Raw genomic sequence first — 15,770 nt, forward strand, 5'->3', positions numbered from 1 at the left:
CGGGGACCGGTTTCTGGCCTTTCAGCCGTCGTCGACCCGGCTTGCTTGAATCCTGATGGTGCAATGAGCAAGGGACTCACATCTGAGTATACCCTTCCACGCTTAGGGTGGACAAAATATTTAACAACAAGGGGTGGTGATGGACAGAGTTTCTGAATTAAGCAGAATACTCTCACCCAGTCAAGAGATCAGGGCTAGATCCAACACCGTTTTTTTAGCTCACTGCACCATCGCAGTTCAGAACCTGGCTATATGCAAATTAGTCTGTTCCTGTCCCAGTGCATGATGGGAACAGGGCAAACCAAACTACCAAGCCAATTCTTACAATGGGAAGGAAACAAGCTTCCGGGGACCGGTTTCTGGCATTTCAGCCGTCGCCGGCCCGGCTTGCTTGAATCCTGATGGTGCAATGAGCAAGGGACTCACATCTGAGTATACCCTTCCACGCTTAGGGTGGACAAAATATTTAACAACAAGGGGTGGTGATGGACAGAGTTTCTGAATTAAGCAGAATACTCTCACCCAGTCAAGAGATCAGGGCTAGATCCAACACCGTTTTTTAGCTCACTGCACCATCCCAGTTCAGAACCTGGCTATATGCAAATTAGTCTGTTCCTGTCCCAGTGCATGATGGGAACAGGGCAAACCAAACTACCAAGCCAATTCTTACACTGGGAAGGAAACAAGCTTCCGGGGACCGGTTTCTGGCATTTCAGCCGTCGTCGGCCCGGCTTGCTTGAATCCTGATGGTGCAATGAGCAAGGGACTCACATCTGAGTATACCCTTCCACGCTTAGGGTGGACAAAATATTTAACAACAAGGGGTGGTGATGGACAGAGTTTCTGAATTAAGCAGAATACTCTCACCCAGTCAAGAGATCAGGGCTAGATCCAACACCGTTTTTTAGCTCACTGCACCATCCCAGTTCAGAACCTGGCTATATGCAAATTAGTCTGTTCCTGTCCCAGTGCATGATGGGAACAGGGCAAACCAAACTACCAAGCCAATTCTTACACTGGGAAGGAAACAAGCTTCCGGGGACCGGTTTCTGGCATTTCAGCCGTCGTCGGCCCGGCTTGCTTGAATCCTGATGGTGCAATGAGCAAGGGACTCACATCTGAGTATACCCTTCCACGCTTAGGGTGGACAAAATATTTAACAACAAGGGGTGGTGATGGACAGAGTTTCTGAATTAAGCAGAATACTCTCACCCAGTCAAGAGATCAGGGCTAGATCCAACACCGTTTTTTAGCTCACTGCACCATCCCAGTTCAGAACCTGGCTATATGCAAATTAGTCTGTTCCTGTCCCAGTGCATGATGGGAACAGGGCAAACCAAACTACCAAGCCAATTCTTACACTGGGAAGGAAACAAGCTTCCGGGGACCGGTTTCTGGCATTTCAGCCGTCGTCGGCCCAACTTGCTTGAATCCTGATGGTGCAATGAGCAAGGGACTCACATCTGAGTATACCCTTCCACGTTTAGGGTGGACAAAATATTTAACAACAAGGGGTGGTGATGGACAGAGTTTCTGAATTAAGCAGAATACTCTCACCCAGTCAAGAGATCAGGGCTAGATCCAACACCGTTTTTTAGCTCACTGCACCATCCCAGTTCAGAACCTGGCTATATGCAAATTAGTCTGTTCCTGTCCCAGTGCATGATGGGAACAGGGCAAACCAAACTACCAAGCCAATTCTTACACTGGGAAGGAAACAAGCTTCCGGGGACCGGTTTCTGGCATTTCAGCCGTCGTCGGCCCGGCTTGCTTGAATCCTGATGGTGCAATGAGCAAGGGACTCACATCTGAGTATACCCTTCCACGCTTAGGGTGGACAAAATATTTAACAACAAGGGGTGGTGATGGACAGAGTTTCTGAATTAACAGAATACTCCCACCCAGTCAAGAGATCAGGGCTAGATCCAACACCGTTTTTTAGCTCACTGCACCATCCCAGTTCAGAACCTGGCTATATGCAAATTAGTCTGTTCCTGTCCCAGTGCATGATGGGAACAGGGCAAACCAAACTACCAAGCCAATTCTTACACTGGGAAGGAAACAAGCTTCCGGGGACCGGTTTCTGGCATTTCAGCCGTAGTCGGCCCGGCTTGCTTGAATCCTGATGGTGCAATGAGGAAGGGACTCACATCTGAGTATACCCTTTCACGCTTAGGGTGGACAAAATATTTACCAACAAGGGGTGGTGATCGACAGAGTTTCTGAATTAAGCAGAATACTCTCACCCAGTCAAGAGATCAGGGCTAGATCCAACACCGTTTTTTAGCTCACTGCACCATCCCAGTTCAGAACCTGGCTATATGCAAATTAGTCTGTTCCTGTCCCAGTGCATGATGGGAACAGGGCAAACCAAACTACCAAGCCAATTCTTACACTGGGAAGGAAACAAGCTTCCGGGGACCGGTTTCTGGCATTTCATCCGTCGTCGGCCCGGCTAGCTTGAATCCTGATGGTGCAATGAGCAAGGGACTCACATCTGAGTATACCCTTCCACGCTTAGGGTGGACAAAATATTTAACAACAAGGGGTGGTGATGGACAGAGTTTCTGAATTAAGCAGAATACTCTCACCCAGTCAAGAGATCAGGGCTAGATCCAACACCGTTTTTTAGCTCACTGCACCATCCCAGTTAAGAACCTGGCTATATGCAAATTAGTCTGTTCCTGTCCCAGTGCATGATGGGAACAGGGCAAACCAAACTACCAAGCCAATTCTTACACTGGGAAGGAAACAAGCTTCCGGGGACCGGTTTCTGGCATTTCAGCCGTCGTCGGCCCGGCTTGCTTGAATCCTGATGGTGCAATGAGCAAGGGACTCACAACTGAGTATACCCTTCCACGCTTAGGGTGGACAAAATATTTAACAACAAGGGGTGGTGATGGACAGAGTTTCTGAATTAACAGAATACTCCCACCCAGTCAAGAGATCAGGGCTAGATCCAACACCGTTTTTTAGCTCACTGCACCATCCCAGTTCAGAACCTGGCTATATGCAAATTAGTCTGTTCCTGTCCCAGTGCATGATGGGAACAGGGCAAACCAAACTACCAAGCCAATTCTTACACTGGGAAGGAAACAAGCTTCCGGGGACCGGTTTCTGGCATTTCAGCCGTCGTCGGCCCGGCTTGCTTGAATCCTGATGGTGCAATGAGGAAGGGACTCACATCTGAGTATACCCTTTCACGCTTAGGGTGGACAAAATATTTACCAACAAGGGGTGGTGATCGACAGAGTTTCTGAATTAAGCAGAATACTCTCACCCAGTCAAGAGATCAGGGCTAGATCCAACACCGTTTTTTAGCTCACTGCACCATCCCAGTTCGGAACCTGGCTATATGCAAATTAGTCTGTTCCTGTCCCAGTGCATGATGGGAACAGGGCAAACCAAACTACCAAGCCAATTCTTACACTGGGAAGGAAACAAGCTTCCGTGGACCGGTTTCTGGCATTTCATCCGTCGTCGGCCCGGCTAGCTTGAATCCTGATGGTGCAATGAGCAAGGGACTCACATCTGAGTATACCCTTCCACGCTTAGGGTGGACAAAATATTTAACAACAAGGGGTGGTGATGGACAGAGTTTCTGAATTAAGCAGAATACTCTCACCCAGTCAAGAGATCAGGGCTAGATCCAACACCGTTTTTTAGCTCACTGCACCATCCCAGTTCAGAACCTGGCTATATGCAAATTAGTCTGTTCCTGTCCCAGTGCATGATGGGAACAGGGCAAACCAAACTACCAAGCCAATTCTTACACTGGGAAGGAAACAAGCTTCCGGGGACCGGTTTCTGGCCTTTCAGCCGTCGTCGGCCCGGCTTGCTTGAATCCTGATGGTGCAATGAGCAAGGGACTCACATCTGAGTATACCCTTCCACGCTTAGGGTGGACAAAATATTTAACAACAAGGGGTGGTGATGGACAGAGTTTCTGAATTAAGCAGAATACTCTCACCCAGTCATGAGATCAGGGCTAGATCCAACACCGTTTTTTTAGCTCACTGCACCATCCCAGTTCAGAACCTGGCTATATGCAAATTAGTCTGTTCCTGTCCCAGTGCATGATGGGAACAGGGCAAACCAAACTACCAAGCCAATTCTTACAATGGGAAGGAAACAAGCTTCCGGGGACCGGTTTCTGGCATTTCAGCCGTCGTCGGCCCGGCTTGCTTGAATCCTGATGGTGCAATGAGCAAGGGACTCACATCTGAGTATACCCTTCCACGCTTAGGGTGGACAAAATATTTAACAACAAGTGGTGGTGATGGACAGAGTTTCTGAATTAACAGAATACTCTCACCCAGTCAAGAGATCAGGGCTAGATCCAACACCGTTTTTTAGCTCACTGCACCATCCCAGTTCAGAACCTGGCTATATGCAAATTAGTCTGTTCCTGTCCCAGTGCATGATGGGAACAGGGCAAACCAAACTACCAAGCCAATTCTTACACTGGGAAGGAAACAAGCTTCCGGGGACCGGTTTCTGGCATTTCAGCCGTCGTCGGCCCGTCTTGCTTGAATCCTGATGGTGCAATGAGGAAGGGACTCACATCTGAGTATACCCTTTCAGGCTTAGGGTGGACAAAATATTTACCAACAAGGGGTGGTGATGGACAGAGTTTCTGAATTAAGCAGAATACTCTCACCCAGTCAAGAGATCAGGGCTAGATCCAACACCGTTTTTTAGCTCACTGCACCATCCCAGTTCAGAACCTGGCTATATGCAAATTAGTCTGTTCCTGTCCCAGTGCATGATGGGAACAGGGCAAACCAAACTACCAAGCCAATTCTTACACTGGGAAGGAAACAAGCTTCCGGGGACCGGTTTCTGGCATTTCAGCCGTCGTCGGCCCGGCTAGCTTGAATCCTGATGGTGCAATGAGCAAGGGACTCACATCTGAGTATACCCTTCCACGCTTAGGGTGGACAAAATATTTAACAACAAGGGGTGGTGATGGACAGAGTTTCTGAATTAAGCAGAATACTCTCACCCAGTCAAGAGATCAGGGCTAGATCCAACACCGTTTTTTAGCTCACTGCACCATCCCAGTTCAGAACCTGGCTATATGCAAATTAGTCTGTTCCTGTCCCAGTGCATGATGGGAACAGGGCAAACCAAACTACCAAGCCAATTCTTACACTGGGAAGGAAACAAGCTTCCGGGGACCGGTTTCTGGCCTTTCAGCCGTCGTCGGCCCGGCTTGCTTGAATCCTGATGGTGCAATGAGCAAGGGACTCACATCTGAGTATACCCTTCCACGCTTAGGGTGGACAAAATATTTAACAACAAGGGGTGGTGATGGACAGAGTTTCTGAATTAAGCAGAATACTCTCACCCAGTCATGAGATCAGGGCTAGATCCAACACCGTTTTTTTAGCTCACTGCACCATCCCAGTTCAGAACCTGGCTATATGCAAATTAGTCTGCTCCTGTCCCAGTGCATGATGGGAACAGGGCAAACCAAACTACCAAGCCAATTCTTACAATGGGAAGGAAACAAGCTTCCGGGGACCGGTTTCTGGCATTTCAGCCGTCGTCGGCCCGGCTTGCTTGAATCCTGATGGTGCAATGAGCAAGGGACTCACATCTGAGTATACCCTTCCACGCTTAGGGTGGACAAAATATTTAACAACAAGTGGTGGTGATGGACAGAGTTTCTGAATTAACAGAATACTCTCACCCAGTCAAGAGATCAGGGCTAGATCCAACACCGTTTTTTAGCTCACTGCACCATCCCAGTTCAGAACCTGGCTATATGCAAATTAGTCTGTTCCTGTCCCAGTGCATGATGGGAACAGGGCAAACCAAACTACCAAGCCAATTCTTACACTGGGAAGGAAACAAGCTTCCGGGGACCGGTTTCTGGCATTTCAGCCGTCGTCGGCCCGTCTTGCTTGAATCCTGATGGTGCAATGAGGAAGGGACTCACATCTGAGTATACCCTTTCAGGCTTAGGGTGGACAAAATATTTACCAACAAGGGGTGGTGATGGACAGAGTTTCTGAATTAAGCAGAATACTCTCACCCAGTCAAGAGATCAGGGCTAGATCCAACACCGTTTTTTAGCTCACTGCACCATCCCAGTTCAGAACCTGGCTATATGCAAATTAGTCTGTTCCTGTCCCAGTGCATGATGGGAACAGGGCAAACCAAACTACCAAGCCAATTCTTACACTGGGAAGGAAACAAGCTTCCGGGGACCGGTTTCTGGCATTTCAGCCGTCGTCGGCCCGGCTAGCTTGAATCCTGATGGTGCAATGAGCAAGGGACTCACATCTGAGTATACCCTTCCACGCTTAGGGTGGACAAAATATTTAACAACAAGGGGTGGTGATGGACAGAGTTTCTGAATTTAGCAGAATACTCTCACCCAGTCAAGAGATCAGGGCTAGATCCAACACCGTTTTTTAGCTCACTGCACCATCCCAGTTCAGAACCTGGCTATATGCAAATTAGTCTGTTCCTGTCCCAGTGCATGATGGGAACACTGCAAACCAAACTACCAAGCCAATTCTTACACTGGGAAGGAAACAAGCTTCCGGGGACCGGTTTCTGGCATTTCAGCCGTCGTCGGCCCGGCTTGCTTGAATCCTGATGGTGCAATGAGCAAGGGACTCACATCTGAGTATACCCTTCCACGCTTAGGGTGGACAAAATATTTAACAACAAGGGGTGGTGATGGACAGAGTTTCTGAATTAAGCAGAATACTCTCACCCAGTCAAGAGATCAGGGCTAGATCCAACACCGTTTTTTAGCTCACTGCACCATCCCAGTTCAGAACCTGGCTATATGCAAATTAGTCTGTTCCTGTCCCAGTGCATGATGGGAACAGGGCAAACCAAACTACCAAGCCAATTCTTACACTGGGAAGGAAACAAGCTTCCGGGGACCGGTTTCTGGCATTTCAGCCGTCGTCGGCCCGGCTTGCTTGAATCCTGATGGTGCAATGATCAAGGGACTCACATCTGAGTATACCCTTCCACGCTTAGGGTGGACAAAATATTTAACAACAAGGGGTGGTGATGGACAGAGTTTCTGAATTAAGCGGAATACTCTCACCCAGTCAAGAGATCAGGGCTAGATCCAACACCGTTTTTTAGCTCACTGCACCATCCCAGTTCAGAACCTGGCTATATGCAAATTAGTCTGTTCCTGTCCCAGTGCATGATGGGAACAGGGCAAACCAAACTGCCAAGCCAATTCTTACACTGGGAAGGAAACAAGCTTCTGGGGACCGGTTTCTGGCATTTCTGCCGTCGTCGGCCCGGCTTGCTTGAATCCTGATGGTGCAATGAGCAAGGGACTCACATCTGAGTATACCCTTCCACGCTTAGGGTGGACAAAATATTTAACAACAAGGGGTGGTGATGGACAGAGTTTCTGAATTAAGCAGAATACTCTCACCCAGTCAAGAGATCAGGGCTAGATCCAACACCGTTTTTTAGCTCACTGCACCATCCCAGTTCAGAACCTGGCTATATGCAAATTAGTCTGTTCCTGTCCCAGTGCATGATGGGAACAGGGCAAACCAAACTACCAAGCCAATTCTTACACTGGGAAGGAAACAAGCTTCCGGGGACCGGTTTCTGGCATTTCAGCCATCGTCGGCCCGGCTTGCTTGAATCCTGATGGTGCAATGAGCAAGGGACTCACATCTGAGTATACCCTTCCACGCTTAGGGTGGACAAAATATTTAACAACAAGGGGTGGTGATGGACAGAGTTTCTGAATTAAGCAGAATACTCTCACCCAGTCAAGAGATCAGGGCTAGATCCAACACCGTTTTTTAGCTCACTGCACCATCCCAGTTCAGAACCTGGCTATATGCAAATTAGTCTGTTCCTGTCCCAGTGCATGATGGGAACAGGGCAACCCAAACTACCAAGCCAATTCTTACACTGGGAAGGAAACAAGCTTCCGGGGACCGGTTTCTGGCATTTCAGCCGTGGTTGGCCCGGCTTGCTTGAATCCTGATGGTGCAATGAGCAAGGGACTCACATCTGAGTATATCCTTCCACGCTTAGGGTGGACAAAATATTTAACAACAAGGGGTGGGGATGGACAGAGTTTCTGAATTAAGCAGAATACTCTCACCCAGTCAAGAGATCAGGGCTAGATCCAACACCGTTTTTTAGCTCACTGCACCATCCCAGTTCAGAACCTGGCTATATGCAAATTAGTCTGTTCCTGTCCCAGTGCATGATGGGAACAGGGCAAACCAAACTACCAAGCCAATTCTTACACTGGGAAGGAAACAAGCTTCCGGGGACCGGTTTCTGGCATTTCATCCGTCGTCGGCCCGGCTTGCTTGAATCCTGATGGTGCAATGAGCAAGGGACTCACATCTGAGTATACCCTTCCACGCTTAGGGTGGACAAAATATTTAACAACAAGGGGTGGTGATGGACAGAGTTTCTGAATTAACAGAATACTCTCACCCAGTCAAGAGATCAGGGCTAGATCCAACACCGTTTTTTTTAGCTCACTGCACCATCCCAGTTCAGAACCTGGCTATATGCAAATTAGTCTGTTCCTGTCCCAGTGCATGATGGGAACAGGGAAAACCAAACTACCAAGCCAATTCTTACACTGGGAAGGAAACAAGCTTCCGGGGACCGGTTTCTGGCATTTCAGCCGTCGTCGGCTCGGCTTGCTTGAATCCTGATGGTGCAATGAGGAAGGGACTCACATCTGAGTATACCCTTTCACGCTTAGGGTGGACAAAATATTTACCAACAAGGGGTGGTGATGGACAGAGTTTCTGAATTAAGCAGAATACTCTCACCCAGTCAAGAGATCAGGGCTCGATCCAACACCGTTTTTTAGCTCACTGCACCATCCCAGTTCAGAACCTGGCTATATGCAAATTAGTCTGCTCCTGTCCCAGTGCATGATGGGAACAGGGCAAACCAAACTACCAAGCCTATTCTTACACCGGGAAGGAAACAAGCTTCCGGGGACCGGTTTCTGGCATTTCAGCCGTCGTCGGCCCGGCTAGCTTGAATCCTGATGGTGCAATGAGCAAGGGACTCACATCTGAGTATACCCTTCCACGCTTAGGGTGGACAAAATATTTAACAACAAGGGGTGGTGATGGACAGAGTTTCTGAATTAAGCAGAATACTCTCACCCAGTCAAGAGATCAGGGCTAGATCCAACACCGTTTTTTAGCTCACTGCACCATCCCAGTTCAGAACCTGACTATATGCAAATTAGTCTGTTCCTGTCCCAGTGCATGATGGGAACAGGGCAAACCAAACTACCAAGCCAATTCTTACACTGGGAAGGAAACAAGCTTCCGGGGACCGGTTTCTGGCATTTCAGCCGTCGTCGGCCCGGCTTGCTTGAATCCTGATGGTGCAATGACCAAGGGACTCACATCTGAGTATACCCTTCCACGCTTAGGGTGGACAAAGTATTTAACAACAAGGGGTGGTGATGGACAGAGTTTCTGAATTTAGCAGAATACTCTCACCCAGTCAAGAGATCAGGGCTAGATCCAACACCGTTTTTTAGCTCACTGCACCATCCCAGTTCAGAACCTGGCTATATGCAAATTAGTCTGTTCCTGTCCCAGTGCATGATGGGAACAGGGCAAACCAAACTACCAAGCCAATTCTTACACTGGGAAGGAAACAAGCTTCCGGGGACCGGTTTCTGGCCTTTCAGCCGTCGTCGGCCCGGCTTGCTTGAATCCTGATGGTGCAATGAGCAAGGGACTCACATCTGAGTATACCCTTCCACGCTTAGGGTGGACAAAATATTTAACAACAAGGGGTGGTGATGGACAGAGTTTCTGAATTAAGCAGAATACTCTCACCCAGTCAAGAGATCAGGGCTAGATCCAACACCGTTTTTTTAGCTCACTGCACCATCCCAGTTCAGAACCTGGCTATATGCAAATTAGTCTGTTCCTGTCCCAGTGCATGATGGGAACAGGGCAAACCAAACTACCAAGCCAATTCTTACAATGGGAAGGAAACAAGCTTCCGGGGACCGGTTTCTGGCATTTCAGCCGTCGTCGGCCCGGCTTGCTTGAATCCTGATGGTGCAATGAGCAAGGGACTCACATCTGAGTATACCCTTCCACGCTTAGGGTGGACAAAATATTTAACAACAAGGGGTGGTGATGGACAGAGTTTCTGAATTAAGCAGAATACTCTCACCCAGTCAAGAGATCAGGGCTAGATCCAACACCGTTTTTTAGCTCACTGCACCATCCCAGTTCAGAACCTGGCTATATGCAAATTAGTCTGTTCCTGTCCCAGTGCATGATGGGAACAGGGCAAACCAAACTACCAAGCCAATTCTTACACTGGGAAGGAAACAAGCTTCCGGGGACCGGTTTCTGGCATTTCAGCCGTCGTCGGCCCGGCTTGCTTGAATCCTGATGGTGCAATGAGCAAGGGACTCACATCTGAGTATACCCTTCCACGCTTAGGGTGGACAAAATATTTAACAACAAGGGGTGGTGATGGACAGAGTTTCTGAATTAAGCAGAATACTCTCACCCAGTCAAGAGATCAGGGCTAGATCCAACACCGTTTTTTAGCTCACTGCACCATCCCAGTTCAAAACCTGGCTATATGCAAATTAGTCTGTTCCTGTCCCAGTGCATGATGGGAACAGGGCAAACCAAACTACCAAGCCAATTCTTACACTGGGAAGGAAACAAGCTTCCGGGGACCGGTTTCTGGCATTTCAGCCGTCGTCGGCCCGGCTTGCTTGAATCCTGATGGTGCAATGATCAAGGGACTCACATCTGAGTATACCCTTCCACGCTTAGGGTGGACAAAATATTTAACAACAAGGGGTGGTGATGGACAGAGTTTCTGAATTAAGCGGAATACTCTCACCCAGTCAAGAGATCAGGGCTAGATCCAACACCGTTTTTTAGCTCACTGCACCATCCCAGTTCAGAACCTGGCTATATGCAAATTAGTCTGTTCCTGTCCCAGTGCATGATGGGAACAGGGCAAACCAAACTGCCAAGCCAATTCTTACACTGGGAAGGAAACAAGCTTCTGGGGACCGGTTTCTGGCATTTCTGCCGTCGTCGGCCCGCCTTGCTTGAATCCTGATGGTGCAATGAGCAAGGGACTCACATCTGAGTATACCCTTCCACGCTTAGGGTGGACAAAATATTTAACAACAAGGGGTGGTGATGGACAGAGTTTCTGAATTAAGCAGAATACTCTCACCCAGTCAAGAGATCAGGGCTAGATCCAACACCGTTTTTTAGCTCACTGCACCATCCCAGTTCAGAACCTGGCTATATGCAAATTAGTCTGTTCCTGTCCCAGTGCATGATGGGAACAGGGCAAACCAAACTACCAAGCCAATTCTTACACTGGGAAGGAAACAAGCTTCCGGGGACCGGTTTCTGGCATTTCAGCCATCGTCGGCCCGGCTTGCTTGAATCCTGATGGTGCAATGAGCAAGGGACTCACATCTGAGTATACCCTTCCACGCTTAGGGTGGACAAAATATTTAACAACAAGGGGTGGTGATGGACAGAGTTTCTGAATTAAGCAGAATACTCTCACCCAGTCAAGAGATCAGGGCTAGATCCAACACCGTTTTTTAGCTCACTGCACCATCCCAGTTCAGAACCTGGCTATATGCAAATTAGTCTGTTCCTGTCCCAGTGCATGATGGGAACAGGGCAACCCAAACTACCAAGCCAATTCTTACACTGGGAAGGAAACAAGCTTCCGGGGACCGGTTTCTGGCATTTCAGCCGTGGTTGGCCCGGCTTGCTTGAATCCTGATGGTGCAATGAGCAAGGGACTCACATCTGAGTATATCCTTCCACGCTTAGGGTGGACAAAATATTTAACAACAAGGGGTGGTGATGGACAGAGTTTCTGAATTAAGCAGAATACTCTCACCCAGTCAAGAGATCAGGGCTAGATCCAAAACCTTTTTTTAGCTCACTGCACCATCCCAGTTCAGAACCTGGCTATATGCAAATTAGTCTGTTCCTGTCCCAGTGCATGATGGGAACAGGGCAAACCAAACTACCAAGCCAATTCTTACACTGGGAAGGAAACAAGCTTCCGGGGACCGGTTTCTGGCATTTCAGCCATCGTCGGCCCGGCTTGCTTGAATCCTGATGGTGCAATGAGCAAGGGACTCACATCTGAGTATACCCTTCCACGCTTAGGGTGGACAAAATATTTAACAACAAGGGGTGGTGATGGACAGAGTTTCTGAATTAAGCAGAATACTCTCACCCAGTCAAGAGATCAGGGCTAGATCCAACACCGTTTTTTAGCTCACTGCACCATCCCAGTTCAGAACCTGGCTATATGCAAATTAGTCTGTTCCTGTCCCAGTGCATGATGGGAACAGGGCAACCCAAACTACCAAGCCAATTCTTACACTGGGAAGGAAACAAGCTTCCGGGGACCGGTTTCTGGCATTTCAGCCGTGGTTGGCCCGGCTTGCTTGAATCCTGATGGTGCAATGAGCAAGGGACTCACATCTGAGTATATCCTTCCACGCTTAGGGTGGACAAAGTATTTAACAACAAGGGGTGGTGATGGACAGAGTTTCTGAATTTAGCAGAATACTCTCACCCAGTCAAGAGATCAGGGCTAGATCCAACACCGTTTTTTAGCTCACTGCACCATCCCAGTTCAGAACCTGGCTATATGCAAATTAGTCTGTTCCTGTCCCAGTGCATGATGGGAACAGGGCAAACCAAACTACCAAGCCAATTCTTACACTGGGAAGGAAACAAGCTTCCGGGGACCGGTTTCTGGCCTTTCAGCCGTCGTCGGCCCGGCTTGCTTGAATCCTGATGGTGCAATGAGCAAGGGACTCACATCTGAGTATACCCTTCCACGCTTAGGGTGGACAAAATATTTAACAACAAGGGGTGGTGATGGACAGAGTTTCTGAATTAAGCAGAATACTCTCACCCAGTCAAGAGATCAGGGCTAGATCCAACACCGTTTTTTTAGCTCACTGCACCATCCCAGTTCAGAACCTGGCTATATGCAAATTAGTCTGTTCCTGTCCCAGTGCATGATGGGAACAGGGCAAACCAAACTACCAAGCCAATTCTTACAATGGGAAGGAAACAAGCTTCCGGGGACCGGTTTCTGGCATTTCAGCCGTCGTCGGCTCGGCTTGCTTGAATCCTGATGGTGCAATGAGGAAGGGACTCACATCTGAGTATACCCTTTCACGCTTAGGGTGGACAAAATATTTACCAACAAGGGGTGGTGATGGACAGAGTTTCTGAATTAAGCAGAATACTCTCACCCAGTCAAGAGATCAGGGCTCGATCCAACACCGTTTTTTAGCTCACTGCACCATCCCAGTTCAGAACCTGGCTATATGCAAATTAGTCTGCTCCTGTCCCAGTGCATGATGGGAACAGGGCAAACCAAACTACCAAGCCAATTCTTACACCGGGAAGGAAACACGCTTCCGGGGACCGGTTTCTGGCATTTCAGCCGTCGTCGGCCCGGCTACCTTGAATCCTGATGGTGCAATGAGCAAGGGACTCACATCTGAGTATACCCTTCCACGCTTAGGGTGGACAAAATATTTAACAACAAGGGGTGGTGATGGACAGAGTTTCTGAATTAAGCAGAATACTCTCACCCAGTCAAGAGATCAGGGCTAGATCCAACACCGTTTTTTAGCTCACTGCACCATCCCAGTTCAGAACCTGACTATATGCAAATTAGTCTGTTCCTGTCCCAGTGCATGATGGGAACAGGGCAAACCAAACTACCAAGCCAATTCTTACACTGGGAAGGAAACAAGCTTCCGGGGACCGGTTTCTGGCATTTCAGCCGTCGTCGGCCCGGCTTGCTTGAATCCTGATGGTGCAATGACCAAGGGACTCACATCTGAGTATACCCTTCCACGCTTAGGGTGGACAAAGTATTTAACAACAAGGGGTGGTGATGGACAGAGTTTCTGAATTAAGCAGAATACTCTTACCCAGTCAAGAGATCAGGGCTAGATCCAACACCGTTTTTTAGCTCACTGCACCATCCCAGTTCAGAACCTGGCTATATGCAAATTAGTCTGTTCCTGTCCCAGTGCATGATGGGAACAGGGCAAACCAAACTACCAAGCCAATTCTTACACTGGGAAGGAAACAAGCTTCCGGGGACCGGTTTCTGGCATTTCAGCCGTCATCGGCCCGGCTTGCTTGAATCCTGATGGTGCAATGAGCAAGAGACTCACATCTGAGTATACCCTTCCACGCTTAGGGTGGACAAAATATTTAACAACAAGGGGTGGTGATGGACAGAGTTTCTGAATTAAGCAGAATACTCTCACCCAGTCAAGAGATCAGGGCTAGATCCAACACCGTTTTTTAGCTCACTGCACCATCCCAGTTCAGAACCTGGCTATATGCAAATTAGTCTGTTCCTGTCCCAGTGCATGATGGGAACAGGGCAAACCAAACTACCAAGCCAATTCTTACACTGGTAAGGAAACAAGCTTCCGGGGACCGGTTTCTGGCATTTCAGCCGTCGTCGGCCCGGCTTGCTTGAATCCTGATGGTGCAATGAGCAAGGGACTCACATATGAGCATACCCTTCCACGCTTAGGGTGGACAAAATATTTAACAACAAGGGGTGGTGATGGACAGAGTTTCTGAATTAAGCAGAATACTCTCACCCAGTCAAGAGATCAGGGCTAGATCCAACACCGTTTTTTGGCTCACTGCACCATCCCAGTTCAGAACCTGGCTATATGCAAATTAGTCTGTTCCTGTCCCAGTGCATGATGGGAACAGGGCAAACCAAACTACCAAGCCAATTCTTACACTGGGAAGGAAACAAGCTTCCGGGGACCGGTTTCTGGCCTTTCAGCCGTCGTCGGCCCGGCTTGCTTGAATCCTGATGGTGCAATGAGCAAGGGACTCACATCTGAGTATACCCTTCCACGCTTAGGGTGGACAAAATATTTAACAACAAGGGGTGGTGATGGACAGAGTTTCTGAATTAAGCAGAATACTCTCACCCAGTCAAGAGATCAGGGCTAGATCCAACACCGTTTTTTAGCTCACTGCACCATCCCAGTTCAGAACCTGGCTATATGCAAATTAGTCTGTTCCTGTCCCAGTGCATGATGGGAACAGGGCAAACCAAACTACCAAGCCAATTCTTACACTGGGAAGGAAACAAGCTTGACCTGAGAACGTGGTATGTAGTTTTCACTTACCAAGTTGTGTAGATAGTGTTCACTTTGGTCCTAAAGAAGTGCACAGATCCTTCTGACATTCATGGCACGAAACATGTTGACTGACCGAGAGTAGGGCACATACAGCTAGATACATTGCCTCTAGTTCACTGCCACTCTCTATACTTTTAATCAGGCACTTTACCTTTTGAATAAATCACTGCTAGGAGTAACTGACCAGTTTTAACTCAATTCCCTCCCACATCTACACACACTAGGACCCTCACCCCCACTGCAACCAATGGCAGGAACAAAAGATCCCTGCCGGAGAGCCCCGTACTGAGTTCCCGTCAGGTATTGCATCGCCGACCTGACGAGGGGTAGGCTCATATGATAAAGCATGACACCTAGCTTGCTAGGTGTGTGAGAGCCCTAGTTCCAAAAAGGGGAATTCCCCGTCCTTTCTCTTCAGAGGCAAGCTACTCATGGCTCACCCCCACCTTTAGTATCTCCCTGCTCCTTTACTTTTATAATGCTTTCCCTAGCATATTGGTGATATTGCTTTTTTGTGGGCATCACTGGCATGCTTGTGCTAGCA

Source organism: Lissotriton helveticus, chromosome 2_1 (genome assembly GCF_964261635.1).
Source record: "Lissotriton helveticus chromosome 2_1, aLisHel1.1, whole genome shotgun sequence".
In the NCBI taxonomy this organism is placed as follows: domain Eukaryota; kingdom Metazoa; phylum Chordata; class Amphibia; order Caudata; family Salamandridae; genus Lissotriton; species Lissotriton helveticus.